Raw genomic sequence first — 13,791 nt, forward strand, 5'->3', positions numbered from 1 at the left:
TGGCTGGATGGGCTATTTACAGATGGGCTATCTACAGATGCAGAGATCGGTAAGCTGCTCTGACAGCTGAAGCTTAAAGTTAGTGAGGGAGATATAAGTCTCCAAATTCAGTGATTTTTGCAATTCGTTCCAGTCATAGGCACCAGAGAACTGGAAGGGCAGGCGGCCAAATGAGTTCCTGGCTTTGGGGATGACCAGTGAAATATACCTGCTGGAGCGCGTGCTACGGGTGGGTGTTGCTATCGTGACCAGTGAGCTGAGATAAGGCGGAGCTTTACCTAACAAAGACTTATAGATGACCTGGAGCCAGTGGGTTTGGTAACGAATATGTAGCGAAGACCAGCCAACGAGATACAGGTCGCAGTGGTGGGTAGTATATGGGGCTTTGGTGACAAAATGGATGGCACTGTGATAGACTGCATTCAATTTGCTGAGTAGAGTGTTGGAGGCTATTTTGTAAATGACATCGCCGAAGTCAAGGATCGGTAGGATAGTCAGTTTTACGAGGTTATGTTTGGCAGCATGAGTGAAGGAGGCTTTGTGGCGAAATAGGAAGCCGATTCTAGATTTAACTTTGGATTGGAGATGCTTAATGTGAGTCTGGAAGGAGAGTTTACAGTCTAACCAGACACCTAGGTATTTATAGTTGTCCACATATTCTAAGTCAGAACCGTCCAGAGTAGTGATGGTAGTCGCGCGGGTGCGGGTAGCGATCGGTTGAAGAGCATGCATTTAGTTTTACTAGCATTTAAAAGCAGTTGGAGGCCACGGAAGGAGTGTTCTATGGCGTCGAAGCTCGTTTGGAGGTTTGTTAACACAGTGTCCAAAGAAGGGCCAGATGTATACAGAATGGTGTCGTCTGCGTAGAGGTGGATCTTAGAATCACAGCAAGAATGACATCATTGATATATACAGAGAAAAATTAGATGTTAATCCCGATGTCCTGGCTCAAACAACAAACTTGGCCCCTCATACTGTACTACCGTGACCACCCAGTCCTAGGCTAATCTTCCCTTCCAATTGCCTCTCCATTGCAACTCTTCCCCAATCCCCATCTTATTTAGAGCGATATATCGGTTCACCTATATTATTGGCCGATATTGGCCTTTTACCGAGATATCTGTATCGGCTAATAGTAACTGCTAATCAATAAATAGGAATTGGACCCCAAAAAACATGTCGGTCTATGTTCGAAACCTTAGTAGGAAACGGATGTCCTCAAGTCAACAGTAGATTGCAGAAAAACGTAACAAGCAACAGACTGAGTGATAACAAGTAAGCCAGATAGGGCCTAGTGCGGAGGGATTTTTGAGGTCGGTTCGATTTAGGTATGATTATAACAAAATAATCACCGTTTTCAACATCACATTTTTTTGGGACATTATCAAATATTTGCCCAGCGTCCCACATAGTTCTTGACTTGATTTCTCTCATGAATGATTTGATTTCTCTCTAAAGTAATTAAAGTAATTAATTAAACCGACGTCAGGTAAATTAACTGTAAAAAAAATAAAAATAATAATAATAATAAAATCATTCAGCACTAGCCAGATATCTCATCTGCTGGACTCATATCCGACATCTGCATTGTTCCCTAGGAAATCTGTCCTATTTTGGGGAATCCTTGCCCTCTAAACAGATGGAAGAGTAACCCTCTGGATTTCATAACATTATTCAGGGATGGGCGACTGGCGGCCCCCGCATGACCCCCGTTTGAAGGCCTTCAGTCGGGGTCTCAACTTACTGTTGCAGGTTAGAATAGTAGAATACACAAGGCGCAATTTCAAAATGTGGTTGTGCATCAGCAGTTTTTCTCAGACACTGATAGCTGACATGGGCTAACTGAGTGACTAACATCTTTCAGATTGGTAAATTAGTCCAGTGGCCAGCTATCTAAACATTGGTCGAATTACCCCCAATGATTTAGTTAGTCAGTCTCACTAAGATGTCATATAAAAAACTGCAAACATTTCTCTCCACCCTACAACAAAATCTGTAGAGTTGCAGGAAATTAGGTGTAAAACAGACCATTTGCCTCTCCAGCCCATGGCAAAATGAGTAGAATTGCATGAAATGAGTTATAAAATAGCAAAATTCTCTCTCCACCCCATATCAAAATGCAGCAAACTTTCTTTAAAACTGCTACATTTTCTATACGCCCCATGGCAAAATGTGTAGAAATGCACGAAATGAACTCTAAAATGTCAAAATGTCTCTCCGCTGTCAAGAAGGGGGCTTCTAAAATAGTTTGCTTGCGATGTGGTGGTGGTGGAGGGATCCACATGTGGGTATGCAGACCCGCGAGCAACTGCGGCACCTCGTGATGAGATTTTTTTTTGCCTCCACCCACATCAAAGTTGCCCATCCCTGACACAGTTTATTGGCTTGCAAACAACACTATTAACAGCTGACTTGGTTTGACAATTGAAACATCACCAGAAAAATAACCTGTGTTTCTACTAGACCCGCCACAGCAGTGCAGGTACAGTACTATAGATGTACAGATGTCGTATCTTAATTTGAGAAAGTTTCACACAGCAGGAAAATAGTCCTGCAGCCACAGGAAATTAGAATTGTTATGTGGATTATCATTAATGGAGAATTTTTGGGGAGGTTGATACATTTTTCATTTGGGCAAATCAAGTAAACACAAATTGGGGAAATTATACATTTTAGAAGCCTTTTTAAACCTTGAATACACTACACATTGGCGTTTCTTGCAACACCAGGATGATCAAATTAAGATACAGCATCTGTAAATCTGTAGTTCAAGGAGTAAGCTCCAGACTATCCATGTCTTCCTGTAGAATTCCTTTCATTCTGCCCAGACTGAGGCAGGCTCATACTAGAAAAGCAAACAGCCACTTCACACACAAGGGGGAATGGCTTTACAGTACCTCCCATGTACAGAACACTGCCCTTTCATCTGATATCAGATTCCATAAAAGCAACTACAATTTCTTGAGTCTTCAGAAAACTCTTGCAGCATTTCCTTCCTGTCTTTGTTGTCTCTCCTCCTTCAAAACTCTCACCAGAATCTGATTCACTGAATCCCTGAACATGCACACACAGGGTGCCTTCAGGAAGTTTTCACAACCCTCGTCTTTTTCCACATTTTGTTGCGTAACAGCCTGAATATAAAATGGATTAAATTAATATCTTGTGTCACTAACCCCCCCCCCCCCCCCCCCCCCCACACACACACACGTCAAAGTGGAATTATGTTTTAAGACATTTTTACAAATGAGAAAACAGTGAAAAGAAGTAAGCCTGTACAGAACAAAAAATATTCCAAAACATGCATCCTGTTTGCAATAAAGCACTAAAGTAAAATTGCAAAAAATGTGGCAAAGAAATTAGCTTTATGTTCTCAATACAATGTTAGGTTTGGGGCAAATCCAACACAACACATCACTGAGTACCGCTCTTTATATTTTCAAGTATGGGTGGTGGCTGCATCATGTTATGGGTATGCTTGTCATTGGCAAGGACTAGGGAATTTTTGGGGGGGATAAAAAATTATGAATAGAGCTAAGCACAGGCAAAATCCTAGAGGAAAACTTTGTTCAGTCTGCTTTCCAACAGACACTGGAAGACAAATTCACCTTTCAGCAGGACAATAACCTAAAACACAAGGCCAAATATACACTGGAGTTGCTTACCAAGACGATATTGAATGTTCCTGAGTGGCCTAGTTACAGTTTTGACTTAAATCGACTTGAAAATCTAGGGCAAGACTTGAAAATGGCTGTCTAGAGCTTGAAAAAATAATAATGTGCACATATTTTACAATGCAGGTGTGGAAAGCTCTCAGAGAGACTTACCAAGAAAGACTCACAGCTGTAATCGCTGCCAAAGGAGATTCTAACATATATTGACTCAGGGGTGTGAATACTTATGTAAAGTAGATATATCTGTATTTCATTTAAATTTTTTCACTTCGTCATTATGAGGTATTGTGTATGAGAACGAACATTGATTTGAATCCATCAGGCTGTAATAACAAAATATGGAACTGATCAAGGGGTATGAAAACTTTCTGAAAGTAACGTACATGTATATACACACACACACAGTACACACAGCATAGTACTGTATTCACAGCAGCACACACACAGGCGAATCCCCACCATGTTAGCAACCTAGCTGCTCCCATAGACATCCACTAAGTGTGTCAAAACAGCTGATTCCACAATTACACTAACAAGTGAGATCAATGACGCCAAGTAAATCCGTACTTTGCATTCCTGAGTATGAAGAATGTTGCAGGAGGAATCCTACAACATATCAACACTGATAAAACGTAAGAAGATGGAGGGAAATCAAGAAAGAAGACCAGATGTAGCAGGCAAATGGAACAAGCAAATAAACAGTGTGGTAAGTGTGGACCACCAGTAAGGTTCTGTGAACCCCAGCCCCCTGACCCCTGACCCCAGGCCAAAGGCCAACCAGAACATGCCTTGCTGGGAAGCTGTCTGTCCTCACACCTTTGTGTCTTTCCTAATGAGTCAGGAGGTGTGGGGGGGAGGCGCTGGGGATGATCAGTCAGCTGTAAAATAACACTGTCAAACATAGTCACACACACACACACCACAAAGGGCCAGGAAAGGGGTTAAGCAAACACCCACAGGTCAGGAGACCCCCCTATCTCACGCTGTCGTCAAATGATCCAACATTCATCATACATCCTACCGTGGCGCTTCTTGAAGTCTGACTGAAAAGTAGTGTAGCAATACAGTGGGGTAGATTTGACTGTCAAACGGATGTCTAACAGTGCTCTGTAATCATCATCATCAGACTGGTGGTAATTTGATTAGGGTCAGTTTGTTATTGGCATGGCACTCTGTTCACATGGTCTTGATGATGGTAGAGTAGCTTCAGGAACATAATAGAACATAGTTGAATAACATCTGTGAGGAGAAAATAACCATCCCAATCTCCTTGCATATTGATACTTGTCTGTACATTTTGTCGAGGCTTTACCCGTAGCCTAAGTAACATCTACGGAAAATAAAATTTACATTGAGATTCAAGGCCTATGCTCAGTAAAGTACTCATTTGTGTTTGATTGATTTGAAAAGTCTAGTCATGTGGCATTATGAGTTTTTTAGGCTTATACAACACTGAGAGGGGGTTAGGCACACCAACATCTCTCAGCAAAACTAGGTCAAGTCTCAGCACTTTGATTCTGAAAGAGGCTGAGGTATTTTATGCCACCCTGCTTGCCATTCAGGGACTAGCCCAGCACAGTGTGAGGGCACAACCCAGTGCAAACAATCGACACAATCACATGGAGCTAACAGGGGCCAGTACTGTTACTGACTGTGGGCCTGTGTGGCACTAGCAACACCAGGGTTGTTGGTTCAAAACCCACTGGAACCATAACATGTATAGCCTCACTGCACTGTACTTTGGACAAAAGTGTCTGCTAAATAGCACACCTTATTATATTATTACCCAGCCAGATGAGGGCAGTTTGAGCTTCATGGCTAATAAGAAAAATAATTTCAGAATATCTAATCAAAGAGCTTAACCTTTGTAATTACAACGAAGATAATATATCAAATCATAAACAATAGCATCCAGACTTACCAGGCATGGGCACACCTACTTTAACTACATGATAGTGTACAGTCGTGGCAAAAAGTTTTGAGAATGACACAAATATTAATTTCCACAAAGTTTGCTGCTCCAATGTCTTTAGATATTTTTGTCAGATGTTACTATGGAATACTGAAATATAATACAAGCATTTCATAAGTGTCAAAGGCTTTTATTGACAATTACATGAAGTTGATGCAAAGAGTCAATATTTGCAGTGTTGACCCTTCTTTATGAAGACCTCTGCAATCTGCCCGGGCATGCTGTCAATCAACTTCTGGGCCACATCCTGACTGATGGCAGCCCATTCTTGCATAATCAATGCTTGGAGTTTGTCAGAATTTGTGGGGTTTTGTTTGTCCACCTGCCTCTTGAGGATTGACCACAAGTTCTCAATGTGATTAAGGTCTGGGGAGTTTCCTGGCCACGGACCCAAAATATCGATGTTTTGTTCCCCGAGCCATTTAGTTATCACTTTTGCCTTATGGCAAGGTGCTCCATCATGCTGGAAAAGGCATTGTTCGTCACCAAACTGTTCCTGGATGGTTGGGAGAAGATGCTCTCGGAGGATGTGTTGGTACCATTCTTTATTCATGGCTGTGTTCTTAGGCAAAATTGTCTGAGAAGCAACCCCACACATAAATGGTCTCAGGATGCTTTACTGTTGGCATGACACAGGACTGATGGTAGCGCTCACCTTGTCTTCTCCAGACAAGCTTTTTTCCGGTTCCCCAAACAATCGGAAAGGGGATTCATCAGAGAAAATGACTTTACCCCAGTCCTCAGCAGTCCAATCCCTGTACCTTTTGCAGAATATCAGTCTGTTTTTCCTGGAGAGAAGTGGCTTCTTTGCTGCCCTTCTAGACACCAGGCCATCCTCCAAAAGTCTTCGCCTCACTGTGCGAGCAGATGCACTCACACCTGCCTGCTGCCATTCCTGAGCAAGCTCTGTACTGGTGGTGCCCCGATCCCGCAGCTGAATCAACACAAATCTTCTTTGTGATCCGAACACCTCAAACTTAGATTCGTCTGTCCATAACACTTTCTTTTCAATTTTCCTCTGTCCAGTGTCTGTTCTTTTGCCCATCTTAATCTTTTCTTTTTATTGGCCAGTCTGAGATATGGCTTTTTCTTTGCAGCTCTGCCTAGAAGGCCAGCATCCTGGAGTCGCCTCTTCACTTTTGACGTTGAGACTGGTGTTTGGCGGGTACCATTTAATGAAGCTGCCAGTTGAGGACTTGTGAGGTGCCTGTTTCTCAAACTAGACACTCTAATGTACTTGTCCGCTTGCTCAGTTGTGCACCGGGGCCTCCCACTCCTCTTTCTATTCTGGTTAGAGCCAGTTTGCGCTGTTCTGTGAAGAGAGTAGTACACAGCGTTGTGCGAGATCTTCAGTGTCTTGGCAATTTCTCACATGGAATAGCCTTCATTTATCAGAACAAGAATAGACTGACGAGTTTCAGAAGAAAGTTATTTGTTTGTGGCCATTTTGAGCCTGTAATCGAACCCAAAAATGCTGACACTCCAGATACTCAACTATTCTAAAGAAGGCCAGTTTTATTGCTTCTTTAATCAGAACAACAGTTTTCTGCTGTGCTAACATAACTGCAAAAGGGTTTTCTAATGTTCAATTAGCCTTTTAAAATGATAAACTTGGATTAGCCAACACAACATGCCATTGTAACACAGGAGTGGTGGTTGCTGATAACGGGCCTCTGTATGCATATGTAGATATTCACAAAGAAAATCTGCAGTTTCCAGCTACAATAGTCATTTACAACATTAGCAATGTCTACACTGTATTTCTGATCAATTTGATGTTATTTTAATGGACAAAAAAAGTTGCTTTTCTTTTTGCAGGGTCATTTTGCAGGGCTCTGGCAGTGCTCCTCCTTGCACAAAGGCGGAGGTAGCTGTCACGTTCCTGACCTGTTTTCTGTTAGTTTTTGTATGTGTTAGCTGGTCAGGACGTGAGTTTGGGTGGGCAGTCTATGTTTTCTGTTTCTATGTTGGTTAATGGGTACCTAATATGGTTCTCAATTAGAGGCAGGTGGTTTTCATCTCCTCTGATTGAGAATCATATTATGGTAGGTGTTGTCACATTGTTTGTCGTGGGTGGTTGTCTCCTGTGTCTGTGTCGATGTTGCACCATACGGGACTGTATCGTTCGTTCGTTCGTTTTGTTTGTAGTCAGTACTTGTTCGTTCGTTCTTCGTTACATGTAAGTTCTTACGTCCAGGTCTGTCTACGTCGTTTGTTGTTTTGTAATTATTCAAGTGTTCGTCGTATTTTCTGTTTTGTTTAATAAATATCATGTCAAATCGCAAAGCTGCATTTTGGCTCAATCCCTGCTCCTCCTCTTCGGATGAAGAGGAGGAGGAGAACCGTTACAGTAGCGGTCCTGCTGCTGGGTTGTTGCCCTCCTACGGCCTCCTCCACGTCTCCTGATGTACTGGCCTGTCTCCTGGTAGCGCCTCCATGCTCTGGACACTATGCTGACAGACACAGCAAACCTTCTTGCCACAGCTCGCATTGATGTGCCATCCTGGATGAGCTGCACTACCTGAGCCACTTGTGTGGGTTGTAGACTCCGTCTCATGCTACCACTAGAGTGAAAGCACCACCAGCATTCAAAAGTGACCAAAACATCAGCCAGGAAGCATAGGAACTGAGAAGTGGTCTGTGGTCACCACGGGCTCTGCCCTCGGGCTCTGAATGGCTGACTGACGGCTCTGGACGCTCATGGCAGGCTGACGGCTCTGGACGCTCATGGCAGGCTGACGGCTCTGGACGCTCATGGCAGGCTGACGGCTCTGGACGCTCATGGCAGGCTGACGGCTCTGGACGCTCATGGCAGGCTGACGGCTCTGGACGCTCATAGCAGGCTGACGGCTCTGGCTGCTCATGGCTCACTAACGGCTCTGGATGCTCATGGCTCACTGGCGGCTCTGGCAGATCCTGTCTGGCTGGCGGCTCTGGTAGATCCTGTCTGGTTGGCGGCTCTGGCAGATCCTGTCTGGTTGGCGGCTCTGGCAGATCCTGTCTGGTTGGCGGCTCGGGCAGATCCTGTCTGGTTGGCGGCTCTGGCAGATCCTGTCTGGTTGGCGGCTCTGGCAGATCCTGACTGACGAACGGCTCTAGCGGCTCCTGACTGACGAACGGCTCTGACGGCTCGGGACAGACGGGCGGCTCTAATGGCTCGGGACAGACGGATGGCTCAGACGGCACTGGGCAGACGGATGGCTCAGATGGCGCTGGGGAGACGGATGGCTCAGATGGCGCTGGGGAGACGGATGGCTCAGATGGCGCTATGGAGACGGATGGCTCAGATGGCGCTATGGAGACGGATGGCGCTATGGAGACGGATGGCTCAGATGGCGCTATGGAGACGGATGGCTCTGGCCGGATAAGGCGCACTGTAGACCTGGTGCGTGGTGCCGGAACTGGAGGCGCCGGGCTAAGGACACGCACTTTCAGGCTAGTGCGGGGAGCAGAGACAGGGCACACTGACCTCTCAAAGCGTACTATAGGCCTGATGCGTGGTACCGGAACTGGTGGTACCGGGCTAAGGGCACGCATCTCAGGGCGAGTGCGGGGAGAAGGAACAGTGTGTACAGGACTCTGGAGACGCACAGGTGGCTTAGTGCGTGGGGCCGGAACTGGAGGCACTGGGCTGGAGACACGCACCATAGGAAGAGTGCGTGGAGGAGGAACAGGGCTCTGAAGACGCACTGGAAGCCTGGTGCGTGGTGTAGGCACTGGTGGTACTGGACTGGGGCGGGAAGGTGGCGCCGGAAATACCGGACCGTGCAGGCGTACTGGCTCTCTTGAGCATTGAGCCTGCCCAACCTTACCTGGTTGAATGCTCCCCGTCGCCCGACCAGTGCGGGGAGGTGGAATAACCCGCACCGGGCTATGTAGGCGAACAGGGGACACCATGCGTAAGGCTGGTGCCATGAATGCCGGCCCGAGAAGACGCACTGGAGACCAGACGCGTTGAGCCGGCTTCATGACACCTGGCTCAATGCCCAATCTAGCCCTACCAGTGCGGGGAGGTGGAATAACCCGCACCGGGCTATGCACACGTACAGGAGACACCGTGCGCTCTACTGCGTAACACGGTGTCCGCCCATACTCCCGCTCTCCACGGTTAGCCTGGGAAGTGGGCGCAGGTCTCCTACCTGCCCTTGGCCCACTACCTCTTAGCCACCCCCCAATAATTTTTTGGGTAGTACTCACGGGCTTTTCGGGCTTCCAGCCACGTCTCCTTGCTGCCTCCTTAAACCACCGCTCCTGGGCTTTAGCTGCCTCCCTCTCCTCCTGAGATCGGCGATTCTCTCCTGCCTTAGCCCAGGGTCCTTCTCCATTCAATATCTGCTCCCAAGTCCACGAGTCCTGGTTGCTCTGTTGAGCTCTCCCCCGCCGCTTGGTCCTAGGTTGGTGGGTGGTTCTGTAACGGCTTTCTAGATCTTCCTCCTCCTCAGACGAGGAGAGGAGAGAAGGATCGGAGGACCAATACGCAGCGAGGTATTATGACATGATAATTTATTAAACAAAACAGACGAAGACGAAAAACGAACTATACTTGATAACTAACAAAACAACAAACGATGTAGACAGACCTGGACGTAAGAACTTACATGAAACACGAAGAACGCACGAACAGGGAAATGACTACATAAATTAACGAACGTACAAACAAACCGAAAACAGTCCCGTATGTTGCAACATAGACACAGACACAGGAGACAACCACCCACGACAAACAATGTGAAAACACCTACCTTAATATGATTCTCAATCAGAGGAGATGAAAACCACCTGCCTCTAATTGAGAACCATATTAGGTACCCATTAACCAACATAGAAACAGAAAACATAGACTGCCCACCCAAACTCACGTCCTGACCAACTAACACAACAAAACTAACATAAAACAGGTCAGGAACGTGACAGTTAGGTATTTTTAAACGTTAATAATCGATCAATTTGAAGACGGGATGATCTGTGTTCAATACAAAAAGAAAACAAACTGACGCAACTTTTTTCGTAACGTGCCTCTCTCAAAAACTTTACTTCATGTGACCCTCATTTACGATAGCCCTACTTCTTCATTACACAAAGGAATAACCTCAACCGATTTCCAAGGACTGGTGGCATCCAGTGGAAGCGGTAGGAACTGCAAGCAAGTCCATTAGAAATCTGGTGTCTCTAAGAAAACTTATTGAAAAGACAGTGACATCAAAAAAATAAAAATGTTGAATGGTTTGTCCTCAGGGTTTTGCCTGCTACATAAGTTCTGTTATTCTCACAGACATGATTCAAACAGGTTTAGAAACTTCAGAGTGTTTTCTATCCAAATCTACTAATAATATGCATATCTTATATTCTGGGGATGAGTAGCAGGCAGTTGAATTTTGGCATGCTATTTATCCGAAAGTGAAAATGCTGCCCCCTGCCCACAAGAAGTTAATGATTATTAATTGCCTCATCAATTCTCATTACTGAACGTCGCAAACCCTTGGATATCTGCACGAACCCTAGTTAAAATCATGAATCAGTGATATACAAATTGGCTTAATTATATATTTACTAACTAACTAAATAATCACACAGAATTACATAACAAACAAACAGTAGATATTGGTTACTAACAATGATAGAAAAGTCCCTAGTGGGCTAAACCGATATGATGGCTTGGTAGGCAACGGAAAGGGGTAGGGACTGAGAAAGAGCGGGAAAGACAAAATGGATTCACTACACACAGTATATATTTATATTCATTAAACTGCTAATCCTTTGCATATGAACGGCTGCTCATTCGAGAAGAATTGCAATGCATATATTTACGCTCGTAGGCCATTGTCTCTCCGTTGAAAACACTTGATTGTCCTGTAGAGTTCATCAGAGTCTCTGGATAACTTTCCCAGAAGTCACAATGTCTTTCGTGGTTGTAGGTGGTTAGAATGGGTACTTCAGAGTACCATTCGAAAATGTTCTCATGGAATAGATGCTTCGGCGGTTGTCTGTATCCTCGTTCTAGACTTACATAATTTCTAGCTGCAGACTAGTAATTATACGTCTAAGATTTGCTCTTATTCTGTAGTGATCGATAGTCTCAGAGTTTAACCATTTCCAACCATGTAGCCAAAATTACAGCTGTATGGTCTCCGTGGCCTATAGAATTGTAGCCATTCCAACGTGGAGACGACGTCCCGGCGTTCTCTGACTTGTCCTTTGGTAGAGATGTAATTAAAAACATTTCACATGAAGCGTCAGCTGCATGTTTTCTAGTCTAATGTGAATTTCATCAGGAGTGGGTTCTATACACTTCAGAGAAAAGGGCGGTCCATGACGCCTAATGTGATGTCTGGGCTCATGGGGGTGTGGCCACTGACTAGTTAATCTTTTTATGAAAATCCATACTCTCATTTAGAAGGTTAACATCACATTACATCTTTTCACAAATAATTTCATGTTTAATCATATACGTTTCACAATATTTAGGTATAAACCTGACAGCTGGGAAATGTACACTTTAAGGCATACAGTTATGTGTGTTTCCTGTCCTTCATGATATCACCAAATGAAACACACTCGTCATGACTGTCCCTTAAGTGTCCACGGACCAGTCCCACATTCTCAAAAGTAGAAATATTGTTTAGTTCTCCCATTTTGGGGATAAGGAGTTTTGAACTAAGAGAAGCGCTTTGTTCTGGTAGACTCTCTCCCTCAATACTGCATGGCAGTTTCTACCAGGTATTTATGACCTGTCGTAAAGTCATAAATCTGTGGAGAGAGAGGGGGGGGGTGGGCTATGATCCTCCCCCGAGGGCACGTCATGACAACTATTAGGCTATATCCTCACATTATAAAACACAGCAATGTTCTAAAATGCAATTAGCGTGAAAACACCGTTCTCAAAAGCGCACCGCAAATGTGAATGCTTTCATATGACAGAGATTAAAATATCCTTTCGAAATTTTGAAAGAGGGAAGATCTAAAGATGGATTGTTAATGACTAGGATCAAAAGTCGTGTTATAAATTCTCAGACAACCCAAAGATTCCTTGATGCCCTTCCAGACTCCCTCTGCCTACCCAAGGATGTCAGAGGACAAAAATCAGTTAACCACCTAACTGAGGAACTCAATTTAACGTTGCGCAATACCCTAGATGCAGTTGTACCCCTAAAAACAAAATTGTCATAAGAAACTATCTCCCTGGTATACAGAAAATACCCGAGCTCTGAAGCAAGCTTCCAGAAAATTGGAACGGAAATGGCGCCACACCAAACTGTAAGTCTTCCGACTAGCTTGGAAAGACAGTACCGTGCAGTATCGAAGAGCCCTCACTGCTGCTCGATCATCCTATTTTTTCAACTTAATTGAGGAAAATAAGAACAGTCCTAAATTTATTTTTGATACTGTCGCAAAGCTAACTAAAAAGCAGCATTCCCCAAGAGGATGGCTTTCACTTCAGCAGTAATAAATTCATGAACTTCTTTGAGGAAAAAATCATGGTCATTAGAAAGCAAATTACAGACTCTTTAAATCTGCGTATTCCTCCAAAGCTTAGTTGTCCTGAGTCTACATAACTCTGCCAGGACCTAGGATCAAGGGAGACACTCAAGTGTTTTAGTACTATATCTCTTGACACAATGATGAAAATAATAACGGCCTCTAAACCTTCAAGCTGCATACTGGACCCTATTCCAACTAAACTACTGAAAGAGCTGCTTCCTGTGCTTGGCCCTCCTATGTTAAACATAATAAACGACTCTCTATCCACCGGATGTGTACCAAACTCACTAAAAGTGGCAGTAATAAAGCATCTCTTGAAAAAGCCCAACCTTGACCCAGAAAATATAAAAAACTATCGGCCTATATCGAATATTCCATTCCTCTCAAAAATTGTAGAAAAAGCTGTTGCTGCTCACTGCCTTCCTGAAGACAAACAATGTATACAAAATGCTTCAGTCTGGTTTTAGCCCCATCATAGCACTGAGACTGTACTTGTGAAGGTGGTAAATGACCTTTTAATGGCGTCAGACCGAGGCTCTGCATCTGTCCTCGTGCTCCGAGACCTTAGTGCTGCTTTTGATACCATCGATCACCACATTCTTTTGTAGAGATTGGAAACCCAAATTGGTCTACACGGACAAGTTCTGGCCTGGTTTAGATCTTATCTGT

This window comes from Salvelinus alpinus, chromosome 4 (assembly GCF_045679555.1).
Source record: "Salvelinus alpinus chromosome 4, SLU_Salpinus.1, whole genome shotgun sequence".
Lineage (NCBI taxonomy): Eukaryota > Metazoa > Chordata > Actinopteri > Salmoniformes > Salmonidae > Salvelinus > Salvelinus alpinus.